The 26,634-nt window shown below is 36.7% G+C and overlaps 1 protein-coding gene across 1 annotated transcript in view; it reads right to left on the reverse strand.

Annotated features, from left to right (window-relative positions):
* Positions 1–25,906, reverse strand: part of LOC135084644 (neural/ectodermal development factor IMP-L2-like) — a 98,159-nt gene extending 72,253 nt beyond the window's left edge. Inside the window, exon 1 of the mRNA XM_063979414.1 lies at positions 25,694–25,906. The gene's annotated coding sequence lies outside the window, so the exon portion shown is untranslated. The remainder of the gene's footprint in view (positions 1–25,693) is intronic.
* Positions 25,907–26,634: the final 728 nt, after the last annotated feature.

The raw sequence follows: 26,634 nt of genomic DNA on the forward strand, positions 1-26,634 counted from the left end.
GTGGACGTCCTATGGCTGAAATGATGATGATGATGATGAGCTCGCAACAGCGCATTTGTTAGCTCGAAAATTGGACTAAAATACGTACAAGACGTACCTACATAGTTAATAAGTTACAAAAAATCGACAACGTCACAACTCTCCTCTGTTACAACTCACTTCGGCCTCCCCTGACACTACTATGTTATTTGTTATTATTTAAATCTGACAACAAAAAAAAAACATTTTTTTTTCAACGTCCGTTCAACAACAACTACCTATTGATTCATTTTGAACTGGCTTTTCTGTTTACGCTGCACACAGGTCGTTGACCCGCCGGTAAACATACAAAACGAAGCCGTCAAATGTATCCGTTTATCAGATACTTAACACCTGGGGCGGCGTGGGTCAAGTTGCGAGACATTGTGGGAAATGGATTTGATGAGTGGGCAAATTATATTGATGTACTTTGTATAGGTTGGTCGATTGATGGGAATAGGGTCATTATAGGTTTCTTGGTATTGAATAATGGTCGCATAGTTTTAGGTTAGGTAGGTTTGCAAATTGCAATACGAAAAGAAGAAACTTATAATGGTTGTGGGAAACAATAAATGATTTTTATTTATTTATTTATTTATTTATTTATTTATAATGAACTAGCTTTCCGCCCGCGGCTTCGCGCGCGTGGACCCCTGAACCCTATTTTTTTCCAAAATAAAATTTAGCCTATGTTACTCGTGGATAATGTAGCTTTCGAATGGTGAAAGAATTTTTAAAAACGGTTCATTAGTTTTTGAGCCTATTCATTACAACCAAACAAACAAAGTTTTCCTCTATATAATATTAGTGTAGATGATATACACCTATCACTGTTCCTTTGTAACTTTTAACGTATATGCCGGTTGATACATATAAATTTTATTGATTACTTTAGATAATATTGCTGTTAAGCTTAATAAAGTTAGCAGCAGATTATTTCAGTTTCTTTTAAATAGGAGATGACTTTTTGGAAGAGATTTTATACCAAAATAAATACCAGAAGAAAAAATGAAATTTAAAAAGGAGTTTGAGTGTAATTCTAAATCTCTAAAAATTTAAAACTATTGTATAAATACAAATAGATAAAAAACGCTCTATCTTCTATCTTAAGCCACACGAAAAAAATTACTACGCAGTAAAATCTAGTTAGTTAGCATTTTGGAATTTAACGATCCGTTTTCAGGTTTTAATTAACTATTAACATAGATTTTAGCCTTTGAGTTAACATAAATTTGGAATATAGCCCTTCAGATTATTTCGTGGGTATTAGGCATTATGGAGGCCTGTTGTAGATACGGTTTTATTGAGTTGGTTTTAATAAAATTTTATGTTATGAGTTTAAGTTAGCCCGATGTTATTATTTTAATGTATAGAGATAATAATAAAATAGTTACATTAGCAACAAAGTACAAAAAAGCCTTGTATTTTTTAAATAAAAGCTTGGAAACAAAATAGTTTAAGGCTGAGTTGTACCACCTAACTTTGACCGTAACTTTAACGATAACCGGTGTATTTTGTATGGAATTTGACAGATTTTTGACGTTTGTTAAAGTCAAAGTAAGATGGTGCAAGCCAGCGTAAGTATAACGTATTTTTTAGAGACACAGTAACAGTTCACAAGAAAAAAGCTTTTTTCAAGGGTCACTTTACCTACAAGTTACGTAACTAAAATACGTAAACAGAAATAAGGTCACACTGTCATTGTGAATACATCAAGCTAATATGGCATCTTTTTTCATAAAAAAAAGTTGCTGTCGACTTTTTTATCAATGGCGGAAGGTGTGGCTTATTCTTTTTTTAAGTACTCATAATTAATTAACTTATTTTCGAATAAGGTTGTGTCAAATAAGTAATGATTTAGATGACAGACATGTTTTTGTAGCTACTTATTTTTGTCCTTAAAATATCCTTTGACCTTTAAAGTACTTATTGATTTATTCAAGGATGTAAAATCTTTAAATTACGCACTATTTTACTTAAACATGAACTGCATCATGTTACAAGATTATGTTATCTAAATAATTAATCGTTTGTTTCAGCCAAATGACGTCCACTGCTGGACAAAGGCCTCCCCCGAAGTTTTCCATAACGACCGGTCCTGCGCCGCCCGCATCCAGGCTTTTCCTGCGACTTTTACCAGATCATCAGTCCATCTAGTAGGAAGCCTGCCCACGCTACGTCTTCCGTCCCGTGGTTGCAACTCGAGAAATTTTCTGCCGCAACGGCTATCGTCTCTACGAGCTATGTACCCCGCCCACTGCCACTTGATTTTAGCAATTCTGGGAGCTATTTCGGTTACTTTGGTTCTCCTGATTCGATCACGCAGGGAAACTCCGAGCATAGCCCGCTTCATCGCCCTTTGGATGACCTTGAGCCTTCTTATGAGGCCCATGGCAATTAATATGGTTTTATATTTGAAAAAAAAAAAAAAAACTAATAATTTTTTGATAGGTTAACCAGTGTCTGTGAAGTGCAGCGGTAAGTGCCCAGCAAGTCAAAAAAGTAAACAGAAATTAGAATTTATAGTAACTTCTCAGTCATTCTGATGTCGATTCAAACCGTACTTGCTAATGCAAGATCGAATCGATCAATCTCGATACAACATATCAAAATATCGCCGCCAAAACCGACTCTTTTACTCCAGAACTCCATGGAAATCTTTTCCAATTGTGACATCATCATTCATCATCACGCGGGCACAAGTCAATAACCAATAAGCGTGGACCTCCCGCGGTGCGTGCGCAGAACCAATCGCCGATGTCAGGGATCAATGAGATGCAACGGGCTGCAATTGCATTTTAGTTAGCGACAATGTGCAGAATATAACGAGCTGTTACTGGCCACCCAGCCTTTATCAATTCGCCATTAAATAAAAAAAGGAATAACAATAAAAAAGGAAAATGTAAATTTATTGAAGCAAAAATGAAAAAAAAAAGGAAAATTAATGCCAAAATTGTGTAAAAAAAAAAGAAACGAATTACTAGGAAGGCCAAAGTAAAACATAAAAAAATAAAGAATATTAAAAGGTGAGATGCAAAACTAAAGTAATACACGTGGCGACATAAAATATTTTATTCTGCGACCCGTAATACTTAGAAGTTAATATTATAAGATGTGTTTGTTTTTTAAAGATAATACTGAACGTTAATGTATCTTTTTATGGAAAAACCGATCCAATGCTAAAGAGTCTTGAAATAAATTCGAAGAAATCATATTAAAGGAGCTGATTCTAAGGAAACGATAAATTGAATTTAATCTCCATAGATGTGTCTGTCTTTTTTTTAAAGATAATACTGAAGTTTAACGTAACTTTTTTAAGAAAAACCGATCAAATCGTAAAGAATCTTAAAATAAATTCCAAGAAATCATAAAGGATCTGAGATTCTAAGGAAACTATTGAATTAATTTTCCATATATAGATAAAATTTAATGTTTATTGCACACCACATATAAAACAAATAAAAAAATAATGGCAAAACATTTTAAAGCCTTTGAAAAAACACGTAAAATCTCCAATGCATAGCTGAGCTCACCGCTTAGCGCATTAACTGACCTTCTACCAGATATAGAAGCATACATAGCATCAATGCACTTGCGGAGACAAATCAATCGTTCGGTTGGCAACAGCCACGAGATGCGCGCGGGCAATCGCTGGTGTCAGGCGTGAGATCAATTGGACACCGCCAGGGCCGCCAACGTGGCAAAAAAACAAAAAAAGGGTAAAACAAGGAGTTTTTTCCAGACTTCAAAAAAACGATGAGGAGGTTAACAATTCGAAATTGAAATATTAATTTGTCTTTGAGGTGTACAGAAGATCTAAAATGAAACCTTTGTCAAAGTTAATATTTTCAACAGTTTTTTCAGACCAGCGCGTGGCCCACGGTTGTTTTTCAGTTTTTTGAGTAAGTTCTACAATAATAATTGTGACTGTGTGATGGAGTAGTTATTGACAATAGTATAGAAGAACATTGAAGAAAAGTGAGAAATGCAGAAAGACGCTCCAGATAGTTCGATGAGTGTAAACAATAACTTGGTCAAATCATCATAATCAGGTCATTAAGTTACCACCACAGGAGCAAGACCCTTTCTAATTTGCCAGAGGCAAATAAAGGATTTGGTCTACACTCCTCATGCTGGCCAGACAGGTTAGGAATACTTCGTTCGTTTCAGCCGAAAGACGTCCACTGCTGGACAAAGGCCTCCCCCAAGGATTTCCACAAAGACCGGTCCTGCGCCGCTCGCATCCAGGCACCTCCCGTGACCTTCACCAGATCGTCGATCCACCTGCCCACGCTACGTCTTCCGGCTCGTGGTCGCCACTCAAGAACTTTCCTGCCCCAGCGGCCATCAGCTCTACGAGCTATGTGCCCGCGAGAGGAATAATACTTGATGTTCGCATATTTCTTACTTAGTCACCTCTTACGACATCCACGCAGAGTCCTATTATACTGCTAGACTGGAACCATACAGCAGATCTTTTTTTTTTATATAAGACAAGACAGATATTTGACAGCAATCGCACCTGGTGTTAAGTGAGATGCAGTCTAGGATGGCACAATATCTACACTGTAAGTGCCTATTCCCTCTCGCCTTAAAAAGGCCCGGACTTCCAAAGAATAAAAAATACTTTTAACATTGATTCTCTTTCTTTCTTTCTTTTTATTTTTTTAATCCTGACGTAACCCGATCGGTAGGTTATAAGGGCGAGACAGTGCGTCTTACTTTATTTATAAGTCAGACCAAAACAAAAACCTAAACTTACCAAAACTGCGCCGCAAAAAGTCCAGTCAAGGGCGACAAGGTATTTTCTATTTATAGCAATTAAATAAGAGTGATCAAATCGAGGCGAAATAACCTTAATTTATTGATTGTTCGATATTTCTCGAATGAAGGGCACATGTTTTCCGTTTTTTTTTTGTGGGAAGCACGTGCATTGCGAACTTTTCGAATTGTTTTTGTTACTGTGCATATTCTAATGTTATCTTCTCTAACTTTAAGTTTAACGGGTATCACATAACAAAACTATTTGCTCGGTTTATCTATCTAAAAGCACCAACTTTTTACTGGTTAATAGTTAATTTAGTACAATTTAATTAAGATAGCACCTAGTCCTAAGAAAAAATATGTTAACCCCTCTGCTTGTACTTGTGTCTGTCTTGTTGGTTGTCCTAAATAAATAAATAAATTTTAAACTTTCGCGTTAATAGTTGCAATAATTACGAAATTTATATTACACTAGCGGCCGCCCGCGACTTCGTACGCGTGGATCCTGTTTTACCCCATTAGGGGTGGAGTTTCGTAAAATCCTTTCTTAGCGGATGCCTACGTCATAACATCTACCTGCATGCCAAATATCAGCTCGATCCGTCCAGTGGTTTGGGCTGTGCGTTGATAGATAGTGATCTAGAGTGACTGGCATAGTGATGCCAGTCAGTCAGTCACCTTATTAACCAATAGAGTCATTTAGTAACCATCTTATTTACATAATAAATGAACGTTAAATACCAAACTATTTGAAACTTTCTCACAAAACGAATCAACGGTTCTAATGTACCACATTCTGCAAATAATTTTCATTTTTTTAATGTACATTGTAGTCATTTTATAAAAAGCTTCAAAAGGTACATACTTGATATTGAATCCAGTTTCGAGTCTTACTGCCTGATACGCGTCTAAGTTACCAAATTACACAATGACTCATCTTTCTCAAAACGCGTTTCATCTTTTTATTTCAAACCTTGGCTTTATTTTTTGTTTTGCCAGCCCTGGATGCAAGTTAGACTGCACGGCGACTGCAGCAATCAGCTGATGGACTTTGACAGCAGGCCGGCTGAACACGTGCGACTGTGCGACTGTGCCAATTAACGAGGTTATTAATGAGTGGTTTGCTCATTAGTGGGGATGTAGAGTCGACATTGTAATAGACTGAACGGTTTTGTTGCAATAGCATCTATGATGACTATGAAAGATGCTACAATTTTTATCTTTGTGTTCCTAGACAGAAAAAACTTACACATAGTTAATTCGATTGTTCAATATACTGTTTTGTTGAAAAATCCTCATTAACCCTGTTACTCGTTGGGAAATAAAATTAACAAAACTGCCTCCGTGGTCTAGTGGTAAGACCACCTGCTTCAGACGCAGAGGTCCCGGGTTCGATTCCCAACGGGGGCAGATTTTACTGTTCGGTTTGGTTGGTGGTAGGGCTTGTTCTAAGTCCGCCTGGCTAGCTACCACCATCTTACTGTCTGTCGCCATAACAACAATGTTAACAGCATTGCTGTGTTCCGGCAGTTAGAGGTAAGATAGCCAGTTCCTCCGTGGTTGAGGATTCCGGGTGAAGCTCGCTTCCACCTTCGGCCTGATCGTCACTTACCATCAGGTGAGATACAGGCCAAGAGCTTCCTCGTTGTGGATAAAAATAAAATCCCATCCAGTTACACCGTTACTCGATGGGACATCTCTTTAAAATGTTTTGTCCCAACGAGTCACACTGCTACTGACTGTTAGTGAGCTGTCACACTGGCGGACTACAAGCGTTTTCAAAGCGGAGCGGTCACGCAGCGAACACGCCGCGGATACGCAACGTTTCCGCCTCGAGTGAGCGGTGTACGATACACTCGAGTATATCGCGGCCACGCAGCGAACACGTCGTGATCGCTGCGTGGCCGCTCCGCTTTGAAAACGCTTGTTATTCCCCAATGTGACAACTCACTTAAGCTGTAGTTTTATCGTGCTTACTTTATCGTTAATTATAACACTAAAATGGATTCTGAAATGGTCTCAGTCTGCGGATTAGCTGTAAAACCGGCAATTTATGAAGAGATAACCCGATAACCGTTTGATCAAAATGTATTCTATTTAAAGGCGAAGCTAATTTTAGGATCTTGAAGTAGTCAAGGGCTGTTACAATATAAATGTGTGGAGAAGACCTACTTTTAGTGTAAAAAGGCGGTTCACTAGATGGTAGAGACCGGAGACTGGAAACACCTGGGTCCTGGTATACAAGAATAACATAAACACTATGATATCTTTTGTCATTGTAAAAGGGGCTGTTTTGCAACATAAATGTACAGGCTGATGTGCTGTGGACTGCAAATCTAGAGATCAAGATAAAATTTATGACTGCTGTGTGTTTAAAAAAACAACTCTATCTGCCTAACTGTAGCGTATAACGCCTTAAAACTGCTGAATCAATTTTAATTTTAAATTTAAATATACTTATATAACTCAAAGGTGACTGACGACTAACTGACTGACATAGTGATCTATCAACGCACAGCTCAAACCCCTTGACGTATCGGGCCGAAATTTGGCATGCAGGTAGATTTTATGACGTAGGCATCCGCTAAGAAAGGATTCTACGAAACTTCATCCCTAAGGGGGTAAAACAGGATCCACGCGTACGAAATCGCGGGTGGCCGCTAGTTTTGGTATAGAAATGAAAACTACAAAGGAAAAATTGTAACCATTAGGCCATCAGCCATTATTTCTGTTATAAACTCTACATTCTAAAGGGATTGGTAAATACCTGCAAAATTATTGTGTAGGCAAAATTGTGGCTCATGAAACTGAAAGAAATGGATCTCCAAGTCTACTGCTTCTTTCTATTTTGTGGCTGAAGTAACAATGTCAACAATTTCTGTAATGCCTTTGATGTCTAACTGATAGGATTTTGCGGTTTTCTTTGAATTCTAATCAATATCGTTTGTGTATAAGCCAAAGGATAATATTAAAAGCCTATTTGCTTATTACCCGGTTCTAAGAATATTATAATCTTCTGGGGCTTGTGTAATAATAAATATTGTTTCTTTTTCTATTAACTTTTTGGAGGAATATTATCAGAAATGAGGAGATCCGCAGGAAAACCAAAGTGACCGACTTAGCCCGCAGAATTGCTAAAATAAAGTGGACTGCCACTGGGGCGGCGCACATAGCTCGTAGAGCTGATGGCCGTTGGGGCGGAAAAGTTCTCGAGTGGCGACCACGGGCAGGCGTCTACTAGGTGGACCGACGATCTGGTGAAGGTCGCTGGAAGAACCTGGATGCGGGCAGCGCTTGACCGGTCGTTATGGAAATTCTTGGGGGAGGCTTTTGTACAGCAGTGGACGTCATTTGGCTGAAACGAACGAACGATTTATAAAACGCTATATCCCTACTTACAGGGTTTTGTGCAAAATTAAGTAGGTAATCTAAATTTAAAATATAGCGTGCGGTCAGCCTTAGCAGTTGGGTAGAAACAGTGGTGGAACTACGGTCCTTAATTATAAACCAGTCTCGGTTTTGATTTGCTCTTTTAGCATACAAGGTTTCGCCCGCGGCATCGTCCGCTGTGTGTTCAATTTGTCACAGGATATCCTCAGGTTTGCCGTGTAAGTATAATGGATATTGTAAAATAGTAACAGGGAAAAAATAAAAAAAAGATTAGATTTCCGTTGAAAAAAGCACGATGATTTATATGTTATCTGAAGTTAGATGTTTTTAACTTTTTTTATGCAGAACCAGGTATTTGAGCGCAATCGCAGCTGATGTTACTGAATAAGTAACTTTATTGCATTTCATGTTAAGTGAGATGATTATTATTTAATTTTATTCTTACTGACGGGATTGCTACCATGTACCTTAATTTTGAGTTTCCGATATTTGGGCACTGTTGCAAGCGCCATGGTCAAGGAGTAACTAAAGAAACCATTTATGTTAGTGACTATGAAAGTTTAAAACAATATAAAGTGAGATTCTGTCTAGGATTGTACAAAGTAAGGTTAAAGTAAGTTGACTTTAACGGTAACTATAAAGATAACCGGTATTTTTTGTATGGAGCTTGACAGACTTTTGACGTTTGTGAAAGTAAGATGACGTAAATTGTGAATTGCAAAAAAACAAAAGCTTTTCTTATGAATACGTCCCTCAAGGAGACTGAAGGTGGACACAAAGTAGGGGAAGACGGGTTTGCAATCAATCCGCTGCCCGATGGACATTTCCCGTATTTTTGCTTAACAATTGTACCAGTGAACTGGTTAGGAACAGAAATATAGGTCTTGGAATTGCTCACCAGTTTGAAGAAATCGAAAACGATTCGTTCGTTTCAGCCAAATGATGTCCACTGCTGGACAAAGGTATTCCCTAAGGATTTCTATAACGACCGGCCCTGCGCTGCCCGCATCTAGTCTCTTCCCGCGACCTTCACCAGATCGTCGGTCCACCTAGTGGGAGGCCTGCCCACGCTACGTCTTCCAGCCCGTGGTCGCCACTCGAGAACTTTTCTGCCCCAACGGCCATCGTCTCTACGAGCTATATGCCGGGTGAACGATTACATAAATGGTTATTTATTTTGTACTTATTTATTTATCTTATGCTATTTTCAAAAAACCTTTCTTCTACCTACTGTATAGGTTGAATAATCACTGTAAGCTGGGCAGCAGCATCTTACATTGACTATAACAGAAGTCTTTCAAACTTCACACAAAAAATCACCGGTTATGGTTATAGTTATGGTTAAGGTAAGGTGCAACTTAGGCTTAGAGTTGTAATTTACGTAGAAATTGATAAATAATAGAGTTAGCGAATAAACATACATAGAGAAAAAATACAGATACAGATATTGAGATAGGTAAAAAAAAACATAACTTCTTCCTTTTATAAAGTCAGTTAAAAAGTACATTAATAAATTGAGTAGGTACTTACTGACAATTTAATTACGTCTCAAGTTGACACTCCCGATAATATCTTGATACTGATTTTATTATTGTTACATACGAAATAATTAATAATTTATCGCCGTCTCGTTGTATATTCAATCATATAATATACTATGTGTGTCGAGGTCATATGGCACGTCAATTCACGTCATTGCTACGTAAGTTCAATATTAGCAAACGTTACGATTTTAAATTCCGGTAAAAACGCAGTTTGGTTAACCTAATTGTAGTTTTGACAAAGGAGTGAATCATCATCATCAACAGGTCATTTAGTCTCCTAGCGATGTTATGGATATGGAGTTTCGGTTATGGATACGGTTACTGATATAGGAATAATATACCGGTTTCGGTTACGGTTTCTGATATTTTTTTATTTCGGATATCCGAAACTTTCGGTTACGGTTACGGATATTTGTGCTTTAGAATGCAATTTGCAATAGTTGTCCAACACGGTTCATTCATGGCCGCACACTTAACATCGAATAAAAAGTAATAAAAAAATAAAAATTGATAGTAGATGGCATTAAACGGTAAATCAGGCTGTTATGCCTTTACATAATAATGCTATACAATAAACTATTTAAACTGCCTACATCCGAAACTATCCGAAACTTTTGAATCGGTTACGATTTTTTTATTTCGGATAACCGAAACTTTCGGTCACGGTTACGGATATCCATAAAATCCCTGGTCTCTGCTGCAGGAGCACGGCCCTCTTTAATTTTCCCGCTACCAGAGACAAATGATGGCGTTGAGGCAAAAGTCCTCGAGTGACGACCACGAGCTGGAAACTCTTTCTAATTTAGAATAATAGAATACGTTAGGGTAGTCAAGTGGCGACCACGTAGTGTGGGCAGGCCGCCCACTAGGTAGACCGACGATCTGGTGAAGGTGGCAAGAAGTATTTGGATGCGGGTAGCGCAGGAACTGTCGTAGTGAGGCCTTTGTCCAGCAGTGGACGTCATTTGGCTTAGGTTAGGCGGCGAAGCCTAATGTCCGTATATTTGTCCCTTTGCAATCGGCAAAATCTAGTTTCTAATAAATCTAGTAAATCTAGTTTGGTAGAGTAAGAGACTTTTTCTTCCCGTAAAAAAATATTACAAGTTTGTATTAGTGTTTTAGTTCTATAACCTTACAATGTTGCGAGCCCAACAAAGTAAGAGAAGTTTTAGATTCAAGATTTCAAATAACATGATTTGGCAAAAAGTTTTGGATTCTTGTAGAATTTTTCCAATTTCATTTACCTACTACTCTTGCAATAGTACATAAAACTGAAAGAAACCCATAGAAGGTATTCTCCCGGACATAAGACAATGTATAGTTTTCTTTGGAATAGGCTATTAGTTCATTTATTTCAAACAAAAAAAAATTGTGATTAAAATATATTTAAGATTTTATTGTTACGCAAAAAAAAATGTATTTCCTTAAACAGATACTCTAACTTGATAACTGATAGTCCCACTTAAGTGCAGTGAATACATTTAGATAACAACTATATCTATATGCGTAGTAGGTATGTAGGGTCATGTCTCCAGTTCACGTCCAAACGACGAATCACTTTTAATAGAAGTGGAAAATACTTAGCAGTATCACCTGTCATATATCCAGGTATTATTATTTTTTTCGGTTTTCTTAGTGTCCTGGTACAATTTACTTTTTCTCTGTTTTAAAAGTAATTCTTCGAGTGAACAAAAATAAACAGGTGGACGCAAACGGGTAAGATGACCCTATTCTTAATACGTATCGAAGAAATCGTTGATTCAAATAATTTATTGTTAATTTCATTGTATTTAACTGCGTAGTAAATTTGGTGTCAAATTCACCAATGGACACGACAAGTATTGGATATGAAAGACGACCTATTTTTAACCGACTACAACAAAAGGAGGAGGTTCTCAATTCGGTTAGTATTTATTGTAAAAGGAACACTAATGACATCTAAATCTAAATTGTATATAACTTAAAGTTGACTGACTGACTGACTGACTGACATAGTGATCTATCAACGCACAGCCAAAACCACTGGATGGATCTGGCTGAAATTTGGCATGCAGGTAGATGTTATGACGTAGGTATCCGCTAAGAAAGGATTTTACGAAACTCCACCCCTAAGGGGGTAAAACGGGATCCACGCGTACGAAGTCGCGGGCGGCCGCTAGTGTCAAATAAGTATGTAATTTTAAAGAATCATTGGATTTTTGTAAAAGTGAGGACAATACATTAGGTACAGTGTACTAGGTCAGTGTTGAATAATAGGCTCTTTTCAAGAAGAAGCGAAACTTCAGATTTGTATGCTCTGTCACATCATAATATGTCAATGTCACCCCTCCCGTGCCGCTCCCATACTTCAGAGATTGACTCAGTTTTAAGCGCTAGACCTACGCATTTTTCTCCCAGACAAATTGGTTCTACTTATCTTTCTCGCGAAGATGAAACGCAAAGATAACTGATTGAGAGCGAAACTATCTGAATCCAATAGCTTTTCAAGTTTGATGTGCTGTCAACGGTACTAACAATGAACTAAACTAAACCTTGTGACATAAAATCAGGTTACGAGTCTAGATATAACCGAAAGATTCCGCTCCAAGCAATTTCTACAACGATCTGACAATTGGCAGTCAACTCTTAACTGTTAGTTAATTTAATCTTGTAATAACTCGATTTCTGTGACTGTTGGATGTAAAAATTGGAGCTCTGACCATGATATAAAGCGAACTGAAATAGTTGAAGAACAGGGCCTACACCGATTCATCGTCATCATAATGTTTTGGAGAAGAACTGGCTATCTTACATCTAACTGTCGGAACACAACAAAACTGTTAACATTGTTGTTATGGCAGACTTAGGATGGTGGTAGCTAGCCAGGACCTTGGACGCCTCTTACAACATCTAAGAGTGGAGTTCTTATTCTGTTTTTTATGCATAACAAGGAAGGTATTTGACCGCAATCGCACCTGGTGTTAAGTGAGATGCAGTCTAGGGTGGTACATATCATCTGTAAGTGCCTATTCACTCTCGCCTTGAAAAGGCCCGGATTATAGTGTTCAGGAAAGACAGCAGCAGGCAGCGATTTCCAGAATTCTAATCTGGAGGAACATGATACACGAATAATAAAAGCAAATATGGAACTGAAGGCTCACATAATAAGGTTAGTAAAGATAATCTCTTTGCTTGAGGATTAGACACAGTCATCAGGAATAATGGATTTCTAATACAAATACATATTATTATCATTGTCATTATGTTACATAGCATATTGATAGCAAATTAGGTTCGCCCACACATAGTTGTTTGTAGGGAAAGGGAGATATTTTGCAAATAATGATAGCTTTGAAGAGCATAAATTTTCTGATTAAATGTATTGTTTCTGTTAACGAACAAGGAATGTAAAGGATCATACTTGGTCGTTAGAAATGTTAGGCTGACTATTTTTCTTCTAGCGTGGGGGTTATAAAATTGATATTTTTTAAGATAAGACAAGAGTGTAAGGTTGAATTTAAAGTGGGAACTATATTCCCATAGCCATATTAAGGGTTAAGGTTTCAAGTTTGATGTTAAATTTACGGAACCGCTATAGGAGTCCTGGGAAGTACTTTAAATTATTTTGGACCCCCTGTTCCTATTAGAAACCTCTATAACTAAAATGAGTATCTATTAACTAGGAAATAAGACAAAGTTGTTTAATACATAAATTTTAAGAACAATGGTAGAGTTTAGATTAATTACAATACCTACAGTGTTTCCAGGCACATAAAGGCTATGAATTTTAAATAAAATTATCGCGTAATATAATGATAATTATAATGTATTATGACTTCATTTGCATTGTAACTTGTATGACACGACGGGGCGCATTCCTTGTATAGGAAATAGAAACAAATTATACCTACTAAAGCGCAATAAAGTATAGCGACTTCCGTTACTAGTGTAGAGCCATAAAACGAGCGGTTACTGTTAATCATAAATATTCGTGATTGAAATAAAGACGACGACGACATCGTGAAGGTAGCAGGGAAGCGCTGGATGCAGGCCGCTACCAATCGATCAATGTGGAAAGCATTAGGGGAGGCCTATGTTCAGCAGTGGACGTCCTATGGCTGACATGATGATGATGATGATGATGATGATGAAATAAAGATAAATACCTTTTTATTGGAGCCAGTAGGTAAGTACCTCTAGCATGAACAACTTTCGTCTTAGAATCGTTTGTGTATTCGACAGAATTCGATACTCAACCTTCGAATTTAACGATAACGTGACAATTTTGATTATCAAAATAAGTTTTGTGCAACCATTTCTCATACTAAGTTCACTTTACGATACGTTCGCAAGGGCGCTGTTGCAGTTTTCGTACTATAAATCTTTTGATGGCGATTCGAATACAAACGATTCGAACTCGAAAGTTTTTCGTGCTAGCCGTACTGTGTGCCTACCATGAGTTTACGTTAGGTGAGCTCGCTAGCGAATACGTCAAGAAATTCTATGAAGATTTTATTTCTTGAAAGTAGCCACTAGGGGCGCAGCACAATATGTCATACATTTAAATGTAATTTTTTTACGCAGTCGCTAGCGAGCACACCTAACGTAAACTCATGGTAGGCACACAGTACTTTATTTGATACCTATTTCGAAGGTCAGTCGCTCGACTGTCGCTCGCTAGCGAGCATACCTAACGTGAACTAATGGGTAAGCACACTGATGTCTAGATCTCATAGTAAATCTCCGACCGAAAGATATAATTGAAGTGGACGGTAGAGCGAATTATATTTGGAACGTGTAGCTAAATACCCTGAAAAGGTACCTATTAGTGTTAATAATTTGAAGTTAAGTAACTGCTCGCAAAATCCATGGAATCAAAAATTTTTTTCCTAAATCGTTTTTAACGTGTCAATCTCTTTGTGATTAATCAAAATAGTTTAGGTATTTTTAAGTTAAACTTCATTTGACTAATCTATGATCGTTTAAGCGATTTTAAGTTCGTACGCTGGTTTCATAGCCACACTAAAATGACAAGGCCTTAAGGGTTCAGGAAGACATTTTTTGCAACACTAGTAGGATTTTAGAAGTAATCATTATAAGACTAAGAGCTAGTGAACGCTGGACTTACGTATCTAAATATAACTCAAAGGCGACTGACTGACTGACTAACTGACTGACTCACTGACTGATTAACTGATTGACTGACATAGTGATCTATCAACGCACAGCCCGAACCACTGGACGGATCGGGCTGAAATTTGGCATGCAGGTAGATGTTATGACGTAGGCATCCCCTAAGAAAGGATTTTAAGAAACTCCACCCCTTAGGGGGTAAAACGGGATCCACGCGTACGAAGTCGCGGGCGACCGCTAGTTGTTTTATAAAAGTTGAAAGTTTGTCAGCACATACTCCCAACATAGGTAAGAACGTGGGTGCATCATGAAGTTTGGGTCATCGTGGCTTTGATAAAATCGGATCTAGTGCGTAAACTACCACACAAATAGTTCTGAGTACTGCGGATTTAACTACGTAGTGCGAAACTACAATACAAGCTAGAAATGTAAGGAATTCTCTCGTCAGACGACTAGATGAAACCAAAACATCCAAATAGATACACAATGAATCACAGTCGTAAATATGTCAATAACTAGATCCTGTTTGGGTCCGTTTGATGCGTAGTATACTATAGTTTTGACGTCACGTGACGGCCTAGACGAAATGGATCAAACTTGAACGTCATAGAGATCTTTTGATTGCCTCCTCTTCTTCCTGAATTCTCTCAGAAAACAGAATAGGGATGTTTTCTGGGCAAAAAGCAAGAGTGAATTAGTCCGTCAGTTAACTTATCAAAAAATACTGGACACGTATTTTTCACTTTTTCAAATTAATAAAACTTGAAAGAGATAAAGCGCGTCAAAATTCAAAAGAAGGGCCCGTGACGTCAAGAAGTGCTTAGAAATGTAGAACTTTCTTATGTCACACGGAACTTCAACGCACCATAACTTCGTAACTTATTTGATTGACAAAAAGAAATATTTGTGTTCAATGTTTTTTAATGATATAATTGACGGACCAAAACTTATTTTTTAGAAAACTAGCCTAATAAGTTGTAATAAGACATGGCAAATTCCCTCCAGACGCCATAATGATCTTAATAATTTGTATTTTAACTCCATTATGGGGTACACACAAATACAAATGCACTCTTGAGTATTGAATAAGGACTGTCAGGGCCTAATGCGGTTAAAAAAGAATCTGTCCGAAAAGGTGATGATTCTGGTCATCAAATAGGTACATTGTTTTAGGTATCGGACCAACATCGAAATCTAAAAGAAATCTGATTAATCGACCAGCAGTTACAATTTGAATATGCAAGTTTTTTTTTAGTTTCTTGAGTCAAGCGATCCTAAATTAAAAACTACAGTATGACAGCCAAAGCGTCATATCTCTAGTAGTCAAGCCAGGATTTTTATTGAACGTATCATATCCGACTCGGACGGATCTCGTCTCCCTTAAGATCTCACGGCAATGAGCTGACCTGCTTACCCTGGTTCCTAGCAAGGCATCCGGCCTTTGATTGATCGAACCTGGCACGGTGGGACGACTAAGAGGCACTTTTTTCACACATATACAAGTGCTGCGGCTTGATACTCTTATCGATAAAGGATACAGTATAAAAGATAGAACTTTAAAAAGCACTAGTTGGGTATATGACAGGATTTCTCAATAATTCAAATTCTACATAAAAGAGGATGTTGTCGTCGATTGATTGATTGTTTCAAATAGCCTACTAAAACAAGGAACGGAAAAGATATACAAAAATAATAAATAATGAGCAATTCCACACAATTTTTTACTTGGGACTTGGGAATCAATAATAATGATTTGGACAGCTTTCTTTGAAAAGAAGAATCTGAAAGAAGAAGAAAAGAAAAGTGGAAATGAAATAGGCAGGTCAAACCAAATAGTAAAGAATAAACTGTCATGAATAAAAAATCGATAACACCGCTATATTTACCGATGAATACTATCGGCACCCTATCGATATATGACGTAAAACCTCCCAACATCCCTACCCCCACGTGTCCCAAAACATTTAGCGAACACGAAATATTCCCAGGCGTAGTACATAGGATATACACTCGGCATCAAATAGATCGCACCTCCCGCAACAAGCACTTCTCAAACGTATGCATCCCCACTTCCCAACAATATTGGCACCATTTAAAAGCCTAGTTCTAAACTTCATTTCATAAAAGGAAAGGTTTTTACCCCAAAAATGTGTCTGTAGAAGGATCCAGAGTCACTTCTTCAAAAAATAGGTAGTTACGCTTGAGCCAACTTTTATGGCTATAAAACTGTTAAGTTGGGATTAATCGTTATCCATCTGTAAAAAAGGACACGTGAGATCATTATTTGGTTTTATAAACCATAAAAATTGGTCTAATTGATCCCAGAGGTGAGCCCAAAGTGAGGTCTGTTTTCAAGTCACATTTATGGTATATGTTAATAATTTATTTAGAAATTAAATGTGTTTTACTGTAAGGATATTTATTGGGCTTTCAAATAACACCAATATTGTTGGGGCACCATGATTGTGTCAGAAGAAAATCTTTAAAGTTCGCGTCGCGGAATGTGCGGTTTATTTAATGTTGAGTGTAGTACATTCCGTTCCTGCCGGGACTCGACTAGGCGGTCCGACGACCACGTGCAGGATCACGCCACCGCTTCCGCCGTCGGCGCATACATTGTTGCGTTAAGGCCAAGCTTATGACGTTGTGTGGAAGGAAGCCGATTATGAAATAGAAACGAACATGAAAAGAGGAAGAGAAATAAGAAAAATTTTTTCCTAAAAAGGTTTTAAGAGAGGGTGAGTGTCAGCGTATTACGGTATTACACTTGAAATCGACGTATTGAAAATTTTCAAGTTAGTATTTAAAATTTAGCTTAAGAGTGAATGAGTCCGATTCTATTGATTTTGAAATTCGATTTAGGCGGACTTATCGTTATGAAATTGTACTACCCAATTTTTTTTATGCATAACAAGGCAGGTATTTGACCACAATCGCACCTGATGTTAAGTGGGATGCAGTCTAGGATGGTACATATCTGCCCTGTAAGTGCCTATTCACACTCGCCTTGAAAAGACCAGGATTATAGTCTTCAGGAAAGACAGCAGCAGGCAGCGAATTCCAGTCCCTAGCTGTTCGCATTATAAGAGTCATCGAAAAGCTTAGTGCGAGCTGGTGGAATTTATTTATTTATTTATTTTTGGGAAACATACAGTTACAATATAATTTAACTTAGGTGCAGTAAGAAAACTGTCAACAATATAAAAAATGACAACAACATAGGGATGGTATGCTAACCTGCGTCTGGATGCGTCTAAATAAAAACAATGTTTCATATTATTTCTCGCTGATTCGTTAGACCATAGGACATTTGTCACAATAGTTGTTGTTGAGTACAAACCAAATAAAAGTCACGATTTTAACAGATGTTTATCATCTAAGTAATATTCTTGAGACGCTATAATTGGGAATTTCCATGTAGTATGGAGATATTTATGCTTGGTTTCCATAATGTATTAATTTTATTGTTAGGTTGCTAAAGATTGAATTCCATGAATTTACCAATTTGGCCCAAGTTAGCCGCTGGCTAAATTATAATACGCTATTATAATCTAAGCAGCGTAGGTGACTTTCTAATGTAATCAACACAATAAGAACAATAAAAGTATTTAAGTATGTTTATATCAGTTGTCTAGTACCCATAGTACAAGCTTAATATTTGCTTAGATTGGGACTAGAGGCGCCGTGTAAATCTATACCTATAAAAGCGAAAGGTCACTGACTGACTCACTCACTCTCAAATTTTGTAAAGGGGTTCCTTTTAAAACGTAGGTGCTCACTAAGACGGGATTTTTCAACCCATAGGGGCTGAATTTTACCTCCATAGGGAGGTAAAACAAGATCAATGCGCACGAAGTCGCGGGCACCCGCTAGTTGTATAATACAAAACTATTTAATGAAAAATGTAACGGGTAAATTTATGTATTAATAAATAAATAAAATAACTAAATATAACTCTCCTTAACTTCACTTCGCGTGATCAAAATAACAGCGTAACAAAATAGAAAGACATTGGCAATTTGTGAATGTGGCTATCTAGCATTTATGGCTACATTGTTAAGACTCATCATTATGTTTTAAAATACATTAAAACGTCTGTCATTATTTCTTCAGTCAATTTTGTACTGTAGTTAATACCGGATGTAACATTGTAACAGACATTTTTTGGAAAATAATACCTATTTTTAACGAATAAACCACGGCGATTAGCTTGATAATACGAGAATAATAAATACACCTTCGCGGCCAATGTTTTAAACGTTAAGATATAAAAATTATAAAATAGAATTCTTTTATTTGACATAAAGGTATACAAGTAAGCAAAACAAATAATTAGTGAGAGCAAAGTAAGATAAATCCCATCAAAAACAATACTTGTCAAAAAAACCAAGTCTCGCAACTCAGTTGTTCTACGGTAAAAAGTTGTGAGATCCATGTAATACCAAGTCCAGGCCAGGAAATCTTTAACGTTTTACATAAATTATTGACTTGGCCATCGCACTAAATAATTTAATTTACACGTGTTTTCATGCGATGGCCAAGTCAATATATTTATGTAAAACGTTAAAGATTTCCTGGCCTGGACTTGGTATTACATGGATCTCACAACTTTTTACCGTAGAACAACTGAGTTGCGAGACTTGGTTTTTTTGACAAGTATTGTTTTTGATGGGATCTCATTTCTTTTTGTATTTTGTAGACAGCAGTTATGTATCTAGAAAACTGGACCGAAATTGAAAAATTTTACTCGACTTGGCGGTTGCACTACCGTGCCCCCAAATCTCATTTCTTTTTGTATTTTGTAGACAGCAGTTATGTATCTAGAAAACTGGACCGAAATTGAAAAATTTTACTCGACTTGGCGGTTGCACTACCGTGCCCCCAAATATTTTAGTTTTTCCTTGATTCATACACCAAACACTACTTATATTCCAAATTTGAAGCTTCTAGATCTGCTAGAAGTGCCTTAGAGTTTTGATGATCGGTGAGTCAGTCAGTGAGTCAGTGAGTGACAAAATTAAGTAACTTTGACCCGTTATAATTCTTAAACTACTGGTTCAAATTGAATGAAATTTTAAATATACCGTGTCTTTACAATGCCTGCATAGCTAATGAAAATTCAGCCTTCTAGTTTTATCCACAACGAAGTTACAGGCAGTCGAAAATGGCCTGAATTGCTTCGAGAAAAGGATGGTACGGCCGTGCCGCTTTTTTGCTCGACTTGGTGGGGGCACTGCCGTGCCCCCAGATAAATTAGTGAACAGGCAACTGCTTGTATATAATAACATTTTGAAAATTACAATTTGAAAATTATAAATAACTTGAAAAAACCGAACTGCCTAAGGCGGGAATTGAACCCACGACCTTCCGCTTGCCGGGCGACTGCTCTTTCAACTGAGCTACTTAGACACTGGATGAACCTGTAGAAATTTTCAAGTGTAATACGCTGTTACAGCCAGCGTTTGTTTCATCAATGTTAAGTATACCTACCCTACATCTAACAGAAGTATTGTTGCAAATATTTAACTGTCAGTTTGAGATGCGACTCTTAACGCTAAAAATTTAATAACTACCTACATAAGAATACACATTATGAAAACTGTAAAAATATTTCTGTAGAATAATAAGTTTCTCTCAGCTACACAGTTGGCTGGTTATATGGACTAGGTACACATATAAAAGGAATGTTGAAATATTTTTGACTAACAGATTCCAATACCACTGGAAATAAATATTAGTGCCATGACAATAACTTAAAGATACGTTATCTAATTAAGTTAAATGTTAAGTATTTTATAATAAGGTACTTATTTTGCTTCAATAATATATAGTTTGATAAGCTGTCAACTGGATAAGCTCTGCTTAAGAACTAGATAATGACGGATAGAACGAATTAGAACAAACTATTTACCTTTTTCATACATCTAAAATATATTACCACGATATGATCACGCCTTTATATCCGTGATTCTAAAGTTCAACGATAAGATTATTGGCCTATGTATCTTACATACGATTTAAATAATCATCATCATCATCTCAGCCATAGGACGTCCACTGCTGAACATAGGCCTCCCCCAATGACTTCCACATTGCACGGTTGGTAGCGGCCTGCATCCAGCGCCTTCCTGCTACCTTTATCAGGTCGTCGGTCCACCTTGTGGGTGGACGTCCCACGCTGCGTTTTCCGGTACGCGGCCTCCATTCCAGAACCTTGCTGCCCCATCGGCCGTCAGTTCTGCGTACTATGTGCCCTGCCCACTGCCACTTCATCTTGCTAATAGGATTTAAATAAATAGGTATTACTCAAGACCCATTTAAAATTGCATAACACATCCCCGAACGTCTTTCAGATACGCGAACTAAGCAAAATTGCAAAAAAGTTATAGTTTAAAAATAATAAATGACCAGCTTTTTCCCGAGTCTTTGCCTATGTGAAAGATTGTCACACAAAGACCTACTTATTTGGCAAATTCACTGACTATCCTTATACATTATAGCCTAGTTATTCTGATTCTAAAGTTTCATCAAAATCCGACCTTTACTTTTTGCGTGAAAGTAGGTAACAAACATTCATGCACCCTCACAAACTTTCACATTTATAATATTAGTTGGAAAATTTAATGCGCGTAACTAACTACACCGACCTAGTTATTAAATATCAATGAGTTGACAATAGGAAGCCCCATTCATAAAACATGTGTCTGCGCACTTCTTACTACGTTTGTAATAACTCGTCCAATCTGCATTGTAACTGGAATTCCTACGAAAGGCTATCGTAATACAATCACGTGTCAATGTGTCGATTTAGATATATTTAATGAGAGCAATAGTCGTACGACTCGAACACAATATTGCTGCTACAGCGATTATAAAGACAGAATGATTTGTTTTCTTTCTCGGTATGATAATTGTGCAAGTTTTTGAATGTGTAATCATTAGCAAGTCTTCTTGGAAACTTAGTTTATTTATAAGGAATAAAGTGAGACCCAATAATGTGCCCTTGGGAACACCTGTTTAATATCAGTCACTTCGATATACCCATGTCACGCCTTTAAGAGGTACATACAAAAAAAAACTTAATTCATACTAAACATGAAGCACTCATGTTCAACAAGGTAGTTTATTAACATATGCTACTCGTAAAGAAAAAAGGCGCAATTTTTTCGTCAATATTTTAAGGTGTCAATAGCCCGATTCCGGAATACCCATCAAAGGCAGTTTAAATGTCAGACATTAAGGCTAAATATTAAATTCAAAGTTGTTAAAAATTGTCGGTCTAGTATAGTAGTTCAAGAATAGGCTAGATAAATGATTTTACAAACGGTTTTAGAAGGATCATTTTGTTTTCAGCGATAAGACAAGACTAAATCATTGTCTGCTTATAATATAATTAAAAGTCTATTGAACGATAAGTAGAAATATCTCAATCAGTTAAAATTGTATTTCATTATCTATCACAGATATTTTATAATGATATTTAAGTTATGGGTTTTCCGATATGATATTTTGGTTTAAGTTTTTGTGATAAGCCGAAAACAGAGTAAAATAGGGCCTGTTAGGGAGACCTATGTCTACTGGAATGATAATTAATGTTTTGTGAGAAGTATGACGTAGGTGGGAGGAATGTGCCAGCTATGTGCACAGACGAATTTGAACACCTGTAAAAATAATCGTAAAAATTCCTGACTAAATCAAATAACAAGACAATAAGCCTAAAACGATTGAAGTATCAAAATATAAAACGAAAATTAAAAACTTAGACAATGTTATCCAAAAAAATAATGATAATAATTACACTAGTGATAATCAAGTTTTAAAATACAGTGAAAATTTAGCAAAACGAACACCTTACTTTTTGCAGTCACTCAAATGATCTATCAAATTGACCTCAAGGTTTTCACCGTGAACTCGCGTCCAACGAACTCGATGCAGCAACCTTGCATAGATACGTTTGGCCTAGAGATGAATTGCTTAATAGTGCAGTGGGTACGGGTTCAGTGCTCTGCCGTAAATCAACAAGTCAAATTGGTTATGTCATTTGAAGGTAACATTGAAGACACACCTTAAAAACCTGTGACCGAGAAAATAAAAGAAGTCAAACAGTCCATTTAATGCGAAAAAATGGCACCTAATTTACTAAAATAAGATGTGCTGTAAGGACAACTGGTTTCAATGTTACCATTATATTTCTTAAAATTATTTCTAATATTTTTTGTTTTCATTATGTAACTTTATTTTTATTTATTTCCTACTGACAGCGTCTTCGTTAATCTGTGTCAGAATACTCAGAAATTGGTTCAGCTATTTTTGCGGCGTGGAATTAGATTTGTCATAGTTTTTGACTCATTTCCTAGAAATGGTCAGTTACTAGGCAACGATTAGTTTTATGTGATGTCGATTTAAATAATAATTTCAAGCCTGTATGTCACGCACACCACTGGACATACAGTAGAACGCCGATTATCCGAACGCCGATTATCAGAATCGCCAATTATCCGAATCGGTCCTCACCGTAATACATATAAAAAATTAAAACCAAGTAATTTTTGATTTGTTTTGTTGGAACTCAGACATATTTCAACTTCAGTAGAAATAGATCTGTTTGTTAAACTTATTAAAGTTTATTCTATGTGTGACAGACACAGTTCATTTTTCTCTATTACCAGTCTATGTCCGATTATCCGCAACGCTAGCTACGGGCATAACAATTTACAATAATCTGCCTACAGAAATCAAAGCTATGGAAATGCCTAAATTTAAATCAAAGTTGAAGTCTTGGCTGATGAAAAATGTGTTCTATAACCTAAGTGAATATTTTAGTATAAAGCATGTATAATTTATAAAAAGTTATTGTATAATTTATATTCTAAGTTACATAGGTACTAAGAAAATTATTATAAGTGCGGTCGGTAGCACATCAGACTATAGGTACGTGTTTGTTGCAAAGTCGCCAGTACTACGTCGAAATAAGTTTTGTCTCGATGTGGCATCGTCTGTACAATTTAATATTGCATGCTCAGTATGAGCAATCTGTTGTAACGAATTTTATGCCCAAACAACTGCAAACTGTACACAGAAAAAGCAATAAAAAAATTCTATTCCGAATTTTCGATTATCCGAATCGACCCCGGTCCCAATTAATTCGGATAATCGGCGTTCTACTGTACCTTTAATCTTTATGGACTAGAATTCCTCCAGCCTCACCCCTAGGGATGGGTTTAAACGCCAATGATCCATATCCGTGATCTATACTATACTTTTAATGATACGACACATCTCTGAAGTCATCAGATCATCTGGTCTGAAGAGCTATAGGTACATAAAGTACATTAAACTAAAAGAGATAACGATAGATGCTGAGCTACACAATTGGGAAGCTGATAAGAAAAATCTCCGTGCTTTGGAGGACAGGTAAGGCACGTCAGTTCGATTGAGTGATATCAAATGATTGGACTCAAGAAGGGTGACATTAAAGTTTTCCTGTCCATTATGTTATAGAAGATAACAGAAGGCCTAGTTTGTCTGAAGAAAGAAGAAGAGTGCCTGTTAGAGGTACTAAAGATCTTTTGGTCCAAATGATAAAGTAGGTTAACAGAAGAGCTAGTTTGGCTGATGAAAGAAGAAGTAACAATCCCTCTATAAATGTCTATGGTACCTAAGGCCTTGACTTGATTGATGATCACTTCCCTCATAATGAAATACATGGTCTTCCGGCAGTTTTAAGGCGCAGTTTCAAATAGATAAGTACCTATTCTTAGAATAGATACTGGACCATGTTTCACTGGATACCAATATAGCCGAGTAGAGACGATAAATCTTCCGTTCTTTCATGTGTCTACGCAGGTTGCATCCCACACAAGTGGCCGTCCCATCTTCCATGGAACCAAATTCAAACCACCAAGTCTCTTTCCATCACTTCGAACCAGGCCATTTGGTTCAAGAATAGCCGGTATGGAAGCGCTAGTAAGAGCCCTGCGTATGATGTCAATGAGGCTGGCGTGACGGGTATATCCCGGCACTTCTGCTGCATTATAGTCCGTGATGGCCAAGGGAGTCAACCTCGTCACCACAGTTTTGTCTTTATTGATCAAGAAAAAAATTGACATTAAGGGGAATCCCCTGAATAGTAAACATCAAGTAGATTTTGAAATATTTTTTTATTCATGACAAGGCAGGTGTATTTGACCGCAATCGCACCTGGTGTTAAGTGAGATTAAGTGAGATCACCATGATTATTCCCATATATTTTTTGTAGAAATGTGATAATATTTCCAGAAATTGGGGTCCAGTAGCTTTGAAGATAACTCTTTACAGGCGATGTTTGTCAACTTGATCGAATTACGCATTACCCAATACGTCGCGTTGTTACGTGAGACATTACAAACTAAAGTTTACCCCTATTTTCTGGTACATTAATTTTCCGTGAGAGATGAATGAATATACTGTTCTATCTAAAGAATCCTCCTGCTTTCATAAAAAAATGGTGTATTACTTACGTTTTCTTAGACATTTTCTAGCAAATATTTCGCTATAATGAAATGTGTAGTATTTAGTAGTTAGTACTGTTAGTTTTTCTGATATTCTAGTAATTCGGATAAAACACTTTTCAAATGCGCAAACGCACGAGTCTAGTTGTAAAATTATGTTGTACTTATATTCTTACTAATTATACCATAACCAAGTCAATATATTCCATTGATAACTAATTACGTCTTATAATAATTCAATGAATCTCATTTCAAACACGTGGTAACATAATTCACCGACAGACCTTATGACCATACGCGTAAGGTTCACAATCCCAACGGAAGCAATTTGCCATAACCGTGCTTAATTCTAGTGCAATAAATAAAATCACTTACCGTAATCACTCGAAATCGTTCACTGTTACTTTATAGCAAAATACATATAATATTGTATGCTATGAAACACATTTAACATTTTGCAAAATCAAAAACCGGTTTTGTCTCACTCACACTCGTCGCATTAGAAAAGAACACAGTGTAATAGGGATGTTTGTAGCGTCCGTTTTTCTTATCGATAAACGTTGGATCGTACGTCTATTTTTCGCGGGGGCACGGTGTGGAATGGCGATTTCTAGGTAACTTTATCAGTGGTCGCAAGACTGTTGTGTCCACAACGTAGTGATGTGCTAGGTATCGATTTTAATGATCGAGCGTTTCTCGTAGAAATCGCGTGATGTGCCGGTCATTGAACTGTTTCTAGATGACTGCGCAAATGTAATGTCAAATTGTGTATAAAAAATTGTAAGTAGTGTAAGTATTTTAAAACGAATCTAGTTTTAATTGATGATTACAATCAATTTTAAATTATTTTATTAGGAGATAACGCAATAATTTAGAAAAACCAATTAAGTCGTGATAAGTTAAGATGTGTTTAATTAATTATTTAGGTAAAATGTGGTATAGACAATTAGGTATTTTAGGCAATCTTCAACATTTGTAAATAATTTTCTTCTGTCTTGTTTTTCGAGAAAATAATGCCAATATTCAATTTGAACCACTCAGTGAAGAAGGTAATACCTACTTATTTATAGCTGTATTTTGGTCCATAAAAATAAAATATTACACAGGAATATTTCTTTTCAATCGAATTTATTTGCTAAAACCCTAAATAAGATTTCAAATTACCTTTGATCGTGAACGATAAATAAATTTATTAGTAGAGGAAAATTTATTTGTAACTAGGAGTATAAATACGATCCCAAATAAGCTTATAAAAAGAACGAAATAAAATATCTGATTCCAAGAAATTTTCCACAAATAGGTAAATCATATTATTT

This window comes from Ostrinia nubilalis, chromosome 26 (assembly GCF_963855985.1).
Source record: "Ostrinia nubilalis chromosome 26, ilOstNubi1.1, whole genome shotgun sequence".
Taxonomy (NCBI): Eukaryota; Metazoa; Arthropoda; class Insecta; order Lepidoptera; family Crambidae; genus Ostrinia; species Ostrinia nubilalis.